This window comes from Coregonus clupeaformis, chromosome 23 (genome assembly GCF_020615455.1).
Source record: "Coregonus clupeaformis isolate EN_2021a chromosome 23, ASM2061545v1, whole genome shotgun sequence".
NCBI lineage: Eukaryota > Metazoa > Chordata > Actinopteri > Salmoniformes > Salmonidae > Coregonus > Coregonus clupeaformis.
The window spans coordinates 13,874,494-13,886,032 of record NC_059214.1 but is presented as its reverse complement, the minus strand read 5'-3'; the positions used below and the strand labels follow the sequence as shown (position 1 = coordinate 13,886,032).

The 11,539-nt window shown below is 42.7% G+C and overlaps 1 long non-coding RNA gene across 1 annotated transcript; it reads right to left on the bottom strand.

Annotated features, from left to right (window-relative positions):
* Positions 1-7,100: 7,100 nt before the first annotated feature.
* Positions 7,101-10,708, bottom strand: LOC121536637. The gene is made up of 4 exons (XR_005994890.1): positions 10,587-10,708; positions 8,580-8,656; positions 7,712-7,783; positions 7,101-7,581 (listed from the first exon to the last, which is right to left on the bottom strand). It is a non-coding gene; the product is annotated as an uncharacterized LOC121536637 (long non-coding RNA).
* Positions 10,709-11,539: the final 831 nt, after the last annotated feature.

Genomic DNA, 11,539 nt, shown 5'->3' with positions numbered 1-11,539 from the left:
TCATTAATATTTTACGATATAGCCCATTTTTACTTTGTGGCTGCGTTATCTAGTGGAAACCGGCAGGCAGGGAGAGGCAAGATGGCTGACGCCGGGGAGCGCTCGAGCAATGCAGGCAGTGGGGTTCACAGTGGCCCCTGTGTACGAACGTAAAATAGAGACATAAGTGTACATGCATGTAAAGTATGAGTTGCACCTGTATTATCAGTTTTGTAGTTGCACACAACACTTACAAGCACGTAAGTGATGTGTGAATAAATACAACACTTGCAAGCACGCAACTTCATTTGCGAATGAATGCAACTACTTTACTAAACTTGCAACTGGGGAATCTTCTGTGAATCAAAATACGTTTGCCTATTTCGAATCTGCTTGCACTGAGTTATCACTAATTTAGCATCTAAACTCTGCCAAAAGTTTTGTAGTTGTAAAAAAAAATTATGTGCTGTAACAGCTGCTCTGCAAGCAAGCAGCAAAGAAAAACACGACAGTGCCCAGACAAGATGAGAGCTAACTGCTACAAAGAGAATCTGATAGATCTCACCTTTTTTATGTCTTGATTAGCTAGCTAGATGTCGAACCAATGTAATGATATTCATTTTATTTGCTTGTTATATGAGCTGCTCTTCCTAAAAAAAAACGTATATCTGATATAGCTAGCTAGTTGTTGTTGTTCTAGTGTCTGTTAATTGTTACAGCCACAACATCATGATCATGTAGTCATGCATCTGCAGACCATCGAGGAGGAGAAAATACCACTTTGGGTGTGTTAGCTAGAACAACATCAACTAGCTAGCTATAACATCAGATAGACATTTTCAGGAAAAGCATGGATAGAGCTAGCTATCTGTAGTAACATTATTATTTGAAACCACCACATGCACATAATCTGTATCTGTGTTACATTGCATAATATGTTTTAATATATACTGTATTTCTATATGTCTCAAGTTGGACAAATCATCAGAATGAAGAATACTGAATTCTGTGTTATTGTCAAGTGGACTGAATTCTCATTCAAATGATGTTGTGCCTCTCTTTCAGATCTGCTAAGCACACCTCTGCTAGCCACACAGACACTGTCCAGGGGTGACATTTTTAAAAATATATTTTTAGTATTTGTTTTGATTTAATGTAGTTATTTTTTGCTATTTCTTAAAAACAAAAGTTGTTGGTATTCTTTCTTACAGTTGCATTGTTGGTTAAGTGCTTGTAAGTAAGCATTTCACTGTAATACCTGTTGTATTCGGCGCATATGACAAATAACATTTGATTTTCAGTCCCCAGTAATTATTCTACAATAGTTTATGTGCCGGGTGGCTATGGTCAACTTGTCTTATCTGGACCCATATTCACAAAGTGTTTTAGAATAGTTTTTACTTTTAGATCATAATTAAATAAGTTCAATTGAATGGTGGGACCTGACCCTAGATCAGCACTTGTGCATTTCCTCAGTGTTTTACCCAAAAGATTCAGACTTTTCTGTTTCCGTCTACACGGACCGGCACCCGTGTCTCACTGGACCATGGCTCCGACGGACCTGCTCTCACTTGGGGCCAAAGCCAGGCCACTTTCATTTACATAACAATGGCTAACAGTGAACTGTAACACCTTCTCCCAAACCAACTGTTTGATTATGCAGAGGTTGTTGATTCTGCTCTTCACAAATCCTCACTGTCAGCCCTAGCTATGGAAACACAATTTCCCTATTATAACATAAGGGTGTATACACTAGTGTAACACTGATGTTAGGCACTGATCTTGGGCATGCTCCCACTAACACCCCCTTCCCCCCTTCTCTCTATGTCTCCCCTCCCGGAGGACCTGAGCCCCTGGTTGTGCTGCCATTCAGACTGCAGCTGTGGACCCCTGGACTGACTTCACTGGGCGTTCTACCTTGTCCCAGACTTCTGCTGATCAAGTTTAGCCCAGGTAGTCACTGTGCTTCTGCCTCTGCATTGCTTGCTCTTTGGGGTTTTAGGCTGGGTATCTGTAAAGCACTTTGTGACTGTTGATCAGGGCTGTCCTGATTAACTTGAGACATTTACATTTAAGTCATTTAGCAGACGCTCTTATCCAGAGTGACTTACAAATTGGTGCATTCAACTTAGGATAGCCAGTGGGTCAACCACATATTGATCACAGTAAGTACACTTCTTCAAACAATGAGACAATAGTCATGCATTTGTAACAAGAACAGTAAGTGTTGTGTTGGTTGTATGTCCTTATTTTGCAAATGTGAACGTTTAGCTGATCGGGAGTGGACTACATTTTAATTTTAATTATTCGCTAGGATGACTAAAATCCATATGCAATCCACTACCACTTTTCAAATGAATACTCCTTCTCAATCTATTGTACATGGAACAACAACGTTTTCTATGTATTTATAATTAATATTCCCTTTTGTCAATAACAGCTTCTACACATCATGGCAACATGCTTGACTGAAAAAATATTGAAACATGTCTTTAGACTTATGGAAATTATGGGGGTGATGTTGTTGCCCCTTTTTCCAGTGAGATATTCACTGCCCCCCCCCTTTTCTCTCCCTCCCTCGTTTGCAGACTTCCTGATTAACCTGATCCTGTGGGTGGAGGGCTTCTTGGCAGCCATCCACTTTGGCACGCTGGTGGCCATCTTGGCTTTGTGGTTTGGCATCTCCGTGCCCCTCACCTTCGTAGGTGCCTAGCCTACTTCGGCTTCAAGATGCCTGTGAGTTTCACTTATCAATCACACTGTCTGTATGAATAACTCTTTCAGGTCATCTTACATCATGTGCATTTCCCCCCTGTGTTTGCAATCTCTTTCACACTGGCATAACAATCAGAGAAAGCATAGCATACTAAGTAGGGTTTGTCTTGATGAGTTTCTACCCTACTCTCTCTGCTCCAGGCACAAAAAATAGATACCTTATTTACATAAGTATTCAGACCCTTTGCTATGAGACTCAAAATTGAGTTCAGGTGCATCCTGTTTCCATTGATCATCCTTGAGATGTTTCAACTGTGGTCAATTCAATTGATTGGACATGACTTGGAAAGGCACACACCTGTCTATATAAGGTCCCACAGTTGAGAGTGCATGTCAGAGCAAAAACCAAGTCATGAGGTTGAAGTAATTGTCTGTAGAGCACCGAGACAGGATTGTGTCCAGGCACAGATCTGGGGAAGGGTACCCAAAAATGTCTGCAGCATTTAAGGTCCCCAAGAACACAGTGGCCTCCATCATTCTTAAATGGAAGACGTTTGGAACCACCAAAACTCTTCCTAGAGCTGGCCTGCCGGCCAAACTGAGCAATTGGGGGAGAAGGGCCTTGGTCAGGGAGGTGACCAAGAACCCGATGGTCACTCTGACAGAGCTCCAGAGTTCCTCTGTGGACATGGAAGTATCTTCCAGAAGGACAACCATCTCTGCAGCTCTCCACCAATCAGGCCTTTATGGTAGAGTGGCCAGATGGAAGCCACTCCTCAGTAAAAGGCACATGACAGCCCACTTGGAGTTTGCCAATAGGCACATAAAGACTCTCAGGCCATGGGAAACAAGATTCTCTGGTCTGATGAAACCAAGATTGAACTCTTTGGCCTGAATGCCAAGCGTCACGTCTGGAGGAAACCTGGCACCATCCCTACGGTGAAGCATCATGATGTGGGGATGTTTTTCAGCGGCAGGGAATGGGAGACTAGTCAGAATCGAGGGAAAGATGAACAGAGCAAAGTACAGAAATATCCTTGATGAAAACATGCTCCAGAGCACTCAGGACCTCAGACTGGGGTGAAGGTTCACCTTCCAACAGGACAACGACCCTAAGCACACAGCCAAGACAACGCAGGAGTGGCTTCGGGTACAGGTGCGCCAAACTTGTAGAGTCATACCCAAGAAGACTGGAGGCTGTAATCGCTGCCAAAGGTGCTTCAACAAAGTACTGAGTAAAGGGTCTGAATACTTATGTAAATGTGATATTTTAGTTGTTTATTTTTATTACATTTGCAAACATTTCTAAAAACCAGTTTTTGTTTTTATGGGGGTATTGTGTGTAGATTGACGTTTTAATCCATTTTAGAATAAGGCTGTAACGTAACAAACTTTGGAAAAAGTCAAGGGGTCTGAATACTTCCCGAATGCACTGTATGTGTCTAATAAACCCTTATTCCATATCACGATGGACTCAGTGTCGTTAAACTTCAAATCAGGGTAATAGAGAGCATAAAAGCTTTGAAACAATGCCAGCAAAACATAACCTAGAATATTTTACTGGCTAACTGCAGTGAGTTGGATGAAGCTACATCTCCAGTAGTCTTTCACGCTCTCTCAGCTTTGTTTGACAGTACAGTCTGTCACCACTATAGGCCAAATCAAAATGTATTGTCACAGCATTTATATCACTCGTAGATATATGTAGAATGGTGCATTGCCATTATCTGTTATGATTAATACATATGTCAAAAGTGTTTCCAACGCAGTTTTAGAGATAGACCTCTCATATTTGGCAAAGATCTATAGTGTTTTTGTGTTGATTTATATCTAAGGGAAGGTCATCCAATTCTGGTGTTATACACTGCTCAAAAAAATAAAGGGAACACTAAAATAACATGAATGAATGAAATAATCTTATTAAATATTTTTTTCTTTACACAGTTGAATGTGCTGACAACAAAATCACACAAAAATTATCAATGGAAATCAAATTTATCAACCCATGGTGGTCTGGATTTGGAGTCACACTCAAAATTAAAGTGGAAAACCACACTACAGGCTGATCCAACTTTGATGTAATGTCCTTAAAACAAGTCAAAATGAGGCTCAGTAGTGTGTGTGGCCTCCACGTGCCTGTATGACCTCCCTACAACGCCTGGGCATGCTCCTGATGAGGTGGAGGATGGTCTCCTGAGGGATCTCCTCCCAGACCTGGACTAAAGCACCCGCCAACTCCTGGACAGTCTGTGGTGCAATGTGGCGTTGGTGGATGGAGCGAGACATGATGTCCCAGATGTGCTCAATTGGATTCAGGTCTGGGGAACGGGCGGGCCAGTCCATAGCATCAATGCCTTCCTCTTGCAGGAACTGCTGACACACTCCAGCCACATGAGGTCTAGCATTGTCTTGCATTAGGAGGAACCCAGGGCCAACCGTACCAGCATATGGTCTCACAAGGGGTCTGAGGATCTCATCTCGGTACCTAATGGCAGTCAGGCTACCTCTGGCGAGCACATGGAGGGCTGTGCGGCCCCCCCAAAGAAATGCCACCCCACACCATGACTGACCCACCGCCAAACCGGTCATGCTGGAGGATGTTGCAGGCAGCAGAACGTTCTCCACGGCGTCTCCAGACTCTGTCACGTCTATCACATGTGCTCAGTGTGAACCTGCTTTCATCTGTGAAGAGCACAGGGCGCCAGTGGCGATTTTTGCCAATCTTGGTGTTCTCTGGCAAATGCCAAACGTCCTGCACGGTGTTGGGCTGTAAGCACAACCCCCACCTGTGGACGTCGGGCCCTCATACCACCCTCATGGAGTCTGTTTCTGACCGTTTGAGCAGACACATGCCATTTGTGGCCTTCTGGAGGTCATTTTGCAGGGCTCTGGCAGTGCTCCTCCTGCTCCTCCTTGCACAAAGGCGGAGGTAGCAGTCCTGCTGCTGGGTTGTTGCCCTCCTACGGCCTCCTCCACGTCTCCTGGTGTACTGGCCTGTCTCCTGGTAGCGCCTCCATGCTCTGGACACTACGCTGACAGACACAGGAAACCTTCTTGCCACAGCTCGCATTGATGTGCCATCCTGGATGAGCTGCGCTACCTGAGCCACTTGTGTGGGTTGTAGACTCCGTCTCATGCTACCACTAGAGTGAAAGCACCGCCAGCATTCAAAAGTGACCAAAACATCAGCCAGGAAGCATAGGAACTGAGAAGTGGTCTGTGGTCACAACCTGCAAAACCAGTCCTTTATTGGGGGTCTTGCTAATTGACTATAATTTCCACCTGTTGTCTATTCCATTTGCACAACAGCATGTGAAATGTATTGTCAATCAGTGTTGCTTCCTAAGTGGACAGTTTGATTTCACAGAAGTGTGATTGACTTGGAGTTACATTGTGTTGTTTAAGTGTTCCCTTTATTTATTTGAGCAGTGTATTTTACATGTAGCTTGTATACTGCTCTGTGTTCATATTTATTTTTACGAAACAGGAGGATGTTGCACTTTAAGTTGATAGTATAGTGAGCAGAGCACAGCAGGTAAAACGTTTCAGAAATGTGGGTGTGGGTTTAAGGACTTCAACACTGAGTAATGGAACTCAAGCTGCTCGATTTGGATTATAACAGCGTTTCCCAGCAGTCTGCTGGATCATAAGAATACTGCTGCTGTATTTAATTTAATTACACTTACGTCATTTAGCAGACGCTCTTATCCAGAGCGACTTACAAATTACCACTCTTACATTGGTACTGTTGATCACAACCATCAAAGCAACATTCGCAATGCAAATTAAGGGCATTTCATTAATTTGGACATTTGCTCAGTACTTGAAGGGTGTCATTTCCAATGCTATCGAGTTGCCAACACCGATTGGAAGGTGAGTGTTGAGACAATATCTTCTCTGTATCTATCTGCAGATCCAGAGGCATCAGGCAGTAGGTCCTCTGTTATCCTGGTGAAATTAATGGTGGTAGAAAATTCCCATGACATTCTGATTCATAATCTAGCTTTATTGTGACCATGGAACCTTTGGGCCAGCATAGTGCCCACCAAAATTCTAATGATAAACCACATGAGAGCTTTTATTCCTAAGTCCTACTTTCAGCGTTGTACACTTTTGTAATTACTATATCCTATGGGAGCAGCCAGAACATGTTGAATACTGAAGTTGAAAATAGCTCTAGAAATATGACTGAGTTTCCAGACCAGGGGCACCAATGAGCAAGGTTTACTACAAAAAATGTGATATACCACATTGGTACACATTGTTGAAATTAGGACAGGGATTGGTGTGTTTTTACTCTGCTTTATTGATCCAAAACCAACTGGAAAATGGGCTTTATGCTTCAAGTTATCCTTTGAAATGTTGAACTTTACTTTCAGTAAAAAAGCACACTTGAAGTGAATGTAAACATTTAATTGAACCGATTTTAATCAAAGAGCAGTTGAACAAGAGTTAGCTAAGTTTAGGATAAGGGGGATAAAGTCGTTGATGTCTGGCAGCCTGGGATTGGTGCCAACAGCAAAGCAACTTTCCCTAATGTATTCTGGAGAGAAAGACAGAGCATGTGGCAGTGGAGGGATCATTAAAATTATGTGAAAGGGACACAGTATAATAACACACAGGTAACAAGTAAATAGCATGATGTTGACATTAAACTATGTTAGTGTCTAGGAGTCATCTATAGGTAATACCACCCAACATGAGAAAGAGACACGCCTTGAGAGCATCATGCCAAACAGGAAGTGTAAAGGGGCTTTCGTTGAAAGACAAGGGAAGGAGAGGAGGGTCTCAGCTGAGGTCCAAGAATTCTGATATGTTCTGTCCAGCTGTCCCTCAAACAGGCCTGTAGGTGCCATCAACAGCCTACATACCATCTGAGTGAGTGAGCTGTGAGGATGGCAGAGAGAGATCAATAATCACTGTTGAACATTCCATTTAAAAGTAGTGTAATAAAGTTCTAGAGTCAGATTGTCTCAGCACAGTAGGGTACAGCAGGGTTAGAGATATGCAAACTTACAGTCATGAGGAAGTAGTGTAGGACCTTGAGAGCTTCTGGATAGGGCTGAGTGACTGGACTGTGTGAATGGTCCTGTCAATGAGAGGGAGGGAGAGTGTGGGGGGGAAATCAGTAGTCAAGTAATATCAGACTTTCTCTGTATCATTGAACATCAGCCCCCCTGTAAGGTGTGTTAAATTTCGTCAATTCGAATCTGGTATTGGAACAAAAGAGGTCAACACGTCTTCTAAGATATACTAGTATTTTAATTAATGCAAACACTTGAATGGTAAATATAATGTTCGTATATACGGGCTCACTGAAACACCACGCAGGGCAGACAGGGAACTGAGCCATTGTTATAAGTTATTATTTAAATACTCTGACAGAGATAGTTCCCGCTCCCTGCTGGGCCTGTCAGAGTAGAGGCTGGGTGTGGTTTAAACTTACCCAACCTATCGATGGCGCACAGGCTGATCCCAGCCCCTTGGCGCTTCACTGTTGCCAGGTGTTAGTTGTTTTTGTTGCAGTACACATGTCCTTGAGCAGTTTAACAAAGAGGCAGTGTGTGTGTGTGTATCTCAGCCTACCCCCTAACGGTTCCTCACATTAATCACAGCTTGTTATGTTAAACAATCTATATCAGTACAGCACAAACCTATTATGTTTAATCATTAATGTATTCTTTCTAAGCTAGGCATCACATCTAGTTATAAGAAAATAGATCCCCACAGGTGGTAGGTATACATTCAGAAAAGTAGGTCAATTGTCATAGCAATTCATGTAGTATCCTCGCCATTATGCCTTTTCTACATCTGCCTTTCAGTAAGCAGGAAAGGAGGTTTGTGAATTATACCCACACCAATTAAAAATGCTGATTTTAACTTACTGTATTGGCTGATGTAACTGGATGAAGTTCATGATCATCTGCTCAGATGCCATACTGTATCCTCCTGCGGGCACATTCTGAACCCACACACACACAATATCAGCATTGACTGTAGCTTAACTGGATATTGTTGTATTGAAAGTGTAAGAAATAGCTATGCAAAGGGTCTGATAGGTAACCATTTACAGTAACTGAAGTTCATTATTAGCCTACTCAGTTAATCAAATCAAATCAAATTTTATTGGTCACATGCGCCGAATACAACAGGTGCAGACATTACAGTGAAATGCTTACTTACAGCCCTTAACCAACAGTGCATTTATTTTAACAAAAAAAGTTAAAATAAAACAACAACAAAAAAAGTGTTGAGAAAAAAAGAGCAGAAGTAAAATAAAATAACAGTAGGGAGGCTATATATACAGGGGGGTACCGGTGCAGAGTCAATGTGCGGGGGCACCGGCTAGTTGAGATAATTGAAGTAATATGTACATGTGGGTAGAGTTAAAGTGACTATGCATAAATAATTAACAGAGTAGCAGCAGCGTAAAAAGGATGGGGTGGGGGGGGCAGTGCAAATAGTCCGGGTAGCCATGATTAGCTGTTCAGGAGTCTTATGGCTTGGGGGTAAAAGCTGTTGAGAAGTCTTTTGGACCTAGACTTGGCACTACGGTACCGCTTGCCGTGCGGTAGCAGGGAGAACAGTCTATGACTAGGGTGGCTGGAGTCTTTGACAATTTTGAGGGCCTTCCTCTGACACCGCCTGGTATAGAGGTCCTGGATGGCAGGAAGCTTGGCCCCAGTGATGTACTGGGCCGTACGCACTACCCTCTGTAGTGCCTTGCGGTCGGAGGCCAAGCAGTTGCCATACCAGGCGGTGATGCAACCAGCCAGGATGCTCTCGATGGTGCAGCTGTATAATTTTTTGAGGATCTGAGGACCCATGCCAAATCTTTTCAGTCTCCTGAGGGGGAATAGGCTTTGTCGTGCCCTCTTCACGACTGTCTTGGTGTGTTTGGACCATGATAGTTTGTTGGTGATGTGGACACCAAGGAACTTGAAGCTATCAACCTGTTCCACTACAGCCCCGTCGATGAGAATGGGGGCGTGCTCAGTCCTCTTTTTTTTACTGTAGTCCACAATCATCTCCTTTGTCTTGGTCACGTTGAGGGAGAGGTTGTTGTCCTGGCACCACACGGCCAGGTCTCTGACCTCCTCCCTATAGGCTGTCTCATCGTTGTCGGTGATCAGGCCTACCACTGTTGTGTCGTCTGCAAACTTAATGATGGTGTTGGAGTCGTGCCTGGCCATGCAGTCATGGGTGAACAGAGAGTACAGGAGGGGACTGAGCACGCACCCCTGAGGGGCCCCCGTGTTGAGGATCAGTGTGGCAGATGTGTTGTTACCTACCCTTACCACCTGGGGGCGGCCCGTCAGGAAGTCCAGGATCCCGTTGCAGAGGGAGGTGTTTAGTCCCAGGATCCTTAGCTTAGTGATGAGCTTTGAGGGCACTATGGTGTTGAACGCTGAGCTGTAGTCAATGAATAGCATTCTCACGTAGGTGTTCCTCTTGTCCAGGTGGGAAAGGGCAGTGTGGAGTGCAATAGAGATTGCATCATCTGTGGATCTGTTGGGGCGGTATGCAAATTGGAGTGGGTCTAGGTTTTCTAATAAGCACAAGCCAAACAGAAGATCTAGCGTAGCTAAGTTAGCTACAGAAAGTACTGTAGAAATCTCAGCTTTCTGCAGCAGGTACCTCTGCCCGGGCCGCTTCATTTTGTAGCAGGTTGAGGGACTAACGTTAACTTACTTCCACTAGCTAGCTACTACTAGCTAGCTAGCATGAGGGACTAACTTACTTCCACTAGCTAGCATGACTATAGCCAGTAGCCAGGTAGGGCTAGCCAGCCTACTAGCAAGTAGTGCAAGCCAACTGTGTTCAGTTGTTGTTGAGTTCGTTCTATTGGCATGCTAACTTAAAGATAAGTTAAGCATTTTAGCTGGCATTACTATTTTTATCTTCCTGTCACACAAATGTCTCATCCTTTTCTCTGTGCCGCGGACACTGCAGCTCAACCCAGACTGTAAACACACACGCTATGCGCCGTGAACATTATTAGGTGGCGTGTACTTCCAGGTAAAAAAAAAAATTACATTTATATCGTTATTTGTTTTCTGTTACTCAATGCCCAATGTGGAAACCATGAACGAGAACAGGTTAAAATTAAATTTTCGTTTTGGTTTTCAACTAGAAAAATTATAAAACGATTAAGTTCCTTGTTTGGCCTTGCTGAGATGAAAATAAATATGAATTACCCATAAGCACACGGACCTGAATGTATCTGAGAAGTTTAGGAAACTTCAAATTATAGTTTGTAAACGTCATACACAGACAATCAATGCAATATCTACCACATTGAAACTGAACATATAAATATTGAATTTCAACTAAATCGAAATATAATTTAAAAAACGGAATGCAATATTCACTCAATTCAATTTCAAATCATGAAATACAAGTTCAATTTATGAATTCGATGATTACACTTGTGCATTACAAATTCAAAAATATTAAATTCAAATTCAATATCTTAATACAAATTCAAAAGTATCGAATTCAAATACAATTTCTGTTGACACTAAAATCGCTCCATAAATCAATGTCTTGCAAGATCAGATAATTATGAATTTAAATAACAGAACTGAATATAATAGCATAGCATAGTATAACTTTACTGTTACACCAAAAACACCTCCTAATTTCTAATGAGATTTTAGGATAGAGTCCGCCAATCACTAAGTTTGATTGAACATACAAGAAAAGGCTAATAGTTTAACACCATTTGCTCTTATTCGCCGACGAAACAGTAATTCAAGAAGATCTAAATGCATATTCCCATGAAACTGATTGAGATAAATCAAATGAAAACGTGAAGAATTATAATTCACGATTGACAGTGATG